The sequence below is a fragment of the Zingiber officinale genome, chromosome 9B, assembly GCF_018446385.1.
Source record: "Zingiber officinale cultivar Zhangliang chromosome 9B, Zo_v1.1, whole genome shotgun sequence".
In the NCBI taxonomy this organism is placed as follows: domain Eukaryota; kingdom Viridiplantae; phylum Streptophyta; class Magnoliopsida; order Zingiberales; family Zingiberaceae; genus Zingiber; species Zingiber officinale.
In genome coordinates this window covers 111,170,757-111,175,172 of record NC_056003.1, presented here as the reverse complement: position 1 = coordinate 111,175,172, position 4,416 = coordinate 111,170,757, and the positions used below count along the sequence as shown (strand labels likewise).

Below are 4,416 nucleotides of genomic sequence, written 5' to 3'. Positions count from 1 at the left end.
ATCTTAAGGCTTTCACTTTCTATTTTTTTTTTTAGAGTATTCTCTTAGGCTTATATTTAAGATTCACAATTTTTTTTCCCAAGTCATTTTAACTTGATAAATTGATTTTTTTTTAAATGAAAAACTTTCTTATTTTTTAAAATTACCCTTAGATTTTTTTTTTTGGTACTCCATTTTTTATGTAATCAAAGGGGGAGAAGGGAAAATTAAGTCTAGGGGGAAGTAGCTTAACTTTCATTTCAAATTTTTGCATTTAATTACAAATTATTATCTTTACTTTATAATTGGTTTACCCAAACTTAACTTGGGTTGCTCACATAAAAAAGGGGGAGATTATTGGTACCCCTAAGGTAGTTTTGATGTGATCAAACAAGTTAGGTTATGTCCTGTTGTATTTAACTATGTGTCTAAGTGTATAGGAACTTAGGAGGATAGGATGTCGAGCAAAAGACATAACTAGTGAGAAGGACAACATGGGAGAGAGCCGACAGACTCGATGCGTCTGAGGGATGAGATGCTGCGGAATAGTACACCGGCAGATGAGAAAGGAGTGTGCGGTGTTTCTGATGGACGAGAAGTCAGGAGCAGAAGATTGCTCGAGGATCAAAAGACGCAGCTAGCGAGAAGGTCAACACAGGAGAGAACCGATGGGCTCGGTGTGTCCAAGGGACGAAAAGCTATGGAAGAGTATATTGGCGGATGAGAAGGAAGCACGCAGTGATTCTGAAGAACGAGAAGCCGGAGTGAAAGCTTGTTTGAGAAGGCCAGAAGTTGAGTTCGGATGAGCCTTATTCCAGATGGCCGAAAATACTCAAGCGAGTGGAGCCAGAGGAAAAGACCTGGACCGAAGCAAGCGGAGCTGAAGCTGGAGGCCCGGAGAGAAATTCAACAAAAGGTTGACTTTCACCTTCGGGGCGCTCGGAACCATTCCGGGCGCCCGATGCAATCCGAGGCACCCGAAACCCTTCCGAGCACCCGAAACCTAAATTTTATCCACAGCGAGATGACATTGGGATGTTGCGTTGGGGATAGATTTCTATCCCATTCCAGGCGCCTAGAAACCTTCCAGACGCCCCTAGCCGGGCTATATAAAATAGCCCTACTCTCAGAAGTTAAGTACAACTAAAAATATCCAAACAACACTTGTGCGCTTTTACTTTTCTGTTTAGCTTCATCTTTGTGTACGTTCATTATTGTAAAGATGCTTCTCTGCCTGAAGGAGATTTTTAGTATGCTTTAACTTCCTTAGATTAACAACCTTCCCGGTTGTAAATAAGTAAATTCTCGGTGCCTCTTTTCTTTTAGTTTCTTTATTATTCTTTTATGTAAGTGTTATTTTAATCAAGTTGTTTGCCCGAGAAAGGTTGTGTTTGCTTGATTTGTGCAAGGGTCATTCACCCCCCTCTAGCTGGCCGCCAAGGGTCCTATCACCTATTCCAAATGATGGAGGTGCTCAGATGTCAAATCCTAATCTATCTTGGAATTCCATTTTCGAACTTGAGCTCCTTTGATGATAAGTATTTGACATTTTGAAATTTAGGGCTCTTCTTCTTCCTCTAGCTCTTTGCTCCTTCTGGTGATTAGTCCGGTGAAGAACAGTCTCACTCTGATACCACTTGTTAGGACACGTATGAGCTAGTGAGGGAGGGGAGGGGGGGGGTCAATAGCTCGCTTCACTTCTTCGAACTTAATTTGTAGTAGAAACTTGAAGCGCAACCTCCACAATGCTAACTCTGAGATTTTACTTGGTATCCACCTCCTTGAGGTGACTAATACAAGGGTCCGACTCTCTCTCACAACTTCACTATGAAAACCTCCTTCCTAGAGGTTGAGAAGTCTCATACAAACTCGAGCACAAGAATATAACAAGAAATGAAAGCAAATATAATGAAGACAAACAACTTTATGTGAATATTACTTACTTATTGCTTGAAAATACCTCTTGATTAGTTAGAAATGTAGTAACACTTCGCTTCAAACTTCTCAAGAAATGACTTCTTCAAATGTCCATGAAAACCCCTTTTTTAGGGTACTTTTGATGCCTTCTAATTGATTGGTCTCATTCCCAATTGATTGTCATATCAGCTCAACCATTCAAAACATACAGAATAACTCTTTTTTTGCTCGGCTAATCGATTGGTGAATCATGCCAATTGATTCGGAAGCGTCTAATTGATTGCCCCAATTGATTCAAATGCTTTCCATTCTCGTAAAAATGTTGCCTAATCGATTACCCTAGTCGATTGGCATAGCCTCAATCGATTGCCCCAATTAATTACAAAGCTTTCTATTCTCACACGAAAATGCCTGCAATCAATTGGCCCAATCGATTGGTGAAGTCTGAATCCATTGTTCCAATTTATTCCAGCACTTCCTTTGCTCTCGCAAAAACCTTTGCTAATCGATTACCTCAATCAATTGGCACCCAATCAATTGACCAATCGATTCTAAAGCCTACTGTGATTAGTGAAAAGCTCTCAATTGATTATTGATTGCTTTGGGCCAATCAATTACCCAATTGCCCAACACTAACACCTGGAATCTGAGTTTAGAGTTTCTTTGCCAAACATTTGGTCATTCGTGACTCATTAAGACTTCCCATTGACCAAAATCCAGTCAACCTTGACCTGCAGAGCTTTTTCACCAAGTATCCCGTTAACCTTTGACCCACTTAAACTTTTCCCTTTCCAACTTCCCAAGTGTTTGGTCAGCCTTTAACCCAATTAAAATTTTCCATTGCCTAGTTCTGCTAGGACTTCTATTACCTAGTTCCCAACTAGGTGTTCTACTGCCAAGCCCCAGCTCGGACTTCCATTGTCTAGTTCCCAACTAGGTCTTTCACTACCTAACCTCATTAGGACTTCCTTTGCCTACTTCCCAACTAGGTCTTCGACTGTCTAACCCCATTAGGACTTCCATTGCCTAGTTCCCAACTAAGTCTTCCACTGCTTAACCCCATTAGGACTTTTCGTTGTCTAACCTCTAGTTAGGACTTTCCAATCAAGTATTTGGTTCTCCTTGGACCTACTTAACTTCTCTCTCACATAGTGTCAAATATTGACACTAAAGCTCAAGTCAATCCGAACTTAGTCAACATGGTCAACTTTTACCCGAAGACAATTTCACCAATAACAATATCAATCAATTGATGGGTGAGATCTACTAACTCAAAGATGGAAATTAGCTTCGACATAAAAGCTTTGAAAAAGGGATTTTGAGGAGATTTTCAAGGCTAATTCTTGAGGGTTTGAGGATGAAGTACTGTTGTATTTTTAAACTAATAAGAGGCAATTCCAAATAACAAGAGCATCTAAAGTCAAGTTCTCTCAAATTGTAAAGTATTTTACTTTTATTTGTATTTGTTTTCTTTATTTTATTTTATATTCCTGGTAAATGACAAGTGTACAAGAGGCTTTTTTACCTTAGGAGGTATTTGAGAAGGGGATTATTTAGTGATGGTAAATCGTTAGTACTAAACCTTAAATTATTCATTAGAGGTAAATACCAAGTAAAATTTGAAATAACACAAAATAACACTGAGTGACTTCTTGTTAACATTTCAATTAACTTTGGAAACAATATTTTTTTAATTCATATATAATGAGCAAAAAAAAAATATGCAGCAAGTATGCTTAAATTCACATTTAAGCATTAAATAGTCATTTTAATTGCGTGATGAATGAAATTGTTTAATAAAAGTTAATTAAGTTTGTAATCAACAAGCTGGAATAGCTCAGTTGGTTAGAGCGTGTGGCTGTTAACCACAAGGTCGGAGGTTCAAGCCCTCCTTCTAGCGTTTTTTGCGTTTTCACATTATAACCACATTGGTACATGTTTTATTTTACTCTCAACTTAAATCAAATTTGAAAATGCCTACTTACGCGGTGTTATTTTTTAATATCTTTCTACTTTACTCAAATTTTTTGTCTTATTATAAAATACCTCGTCCAAGTCCTCCAAGCGTTATTTCCTATTTTACAAGGTATTGATTATCTCATTTTAAAATTCCTCTTCGAAATATATTTGACACCAAAAATTATTACTTCATTTTGGATCTCTCAAAGTCTTAAAATTGATAAACTACAATGTCAGTCTTTAAACTAATATAATCGTTTCAACCTCTCCCCTTTATTTTTATGATTTTAAGCTTATTTTTTACTTAAATGTTTTCTTTTAGATTAAATGATTTTAGTTATTCAAACACTTCCTCAAATTTGATATAAACTCAATGATAAGAACATTAAGAAATTGAAATATGAGGCATGCAATATTTAAAGAAAAAAATTGGGACAACAAGCCCTAAAAAAATCAGGGATATCGATAAAAATATCCATCGAAATTCTGTCAGTAAATGATTATATCGATGAAATTCTCAATGTCGAGGGATAATTTGTCGGGAACAAGATTTCCGACGGA

General features: G+C 37.2%; 1 non-coding gene across 1 annotated transcript; it reads left to right on the top strand.

The window, feature by feature from the left end:
* Positions 1–3,722: 3,722 nt before the first annotated feature.
* Positions 3,723–3,796, top strand: TRNAN-GUU. Its single transcript has one exon. It is a non-coding gene; the product is annotated as a tRNA-Asn (tRNA).
* The last annotated feature ends 620 nt before the right edge of the window (positions 3,797–4,416 follow it).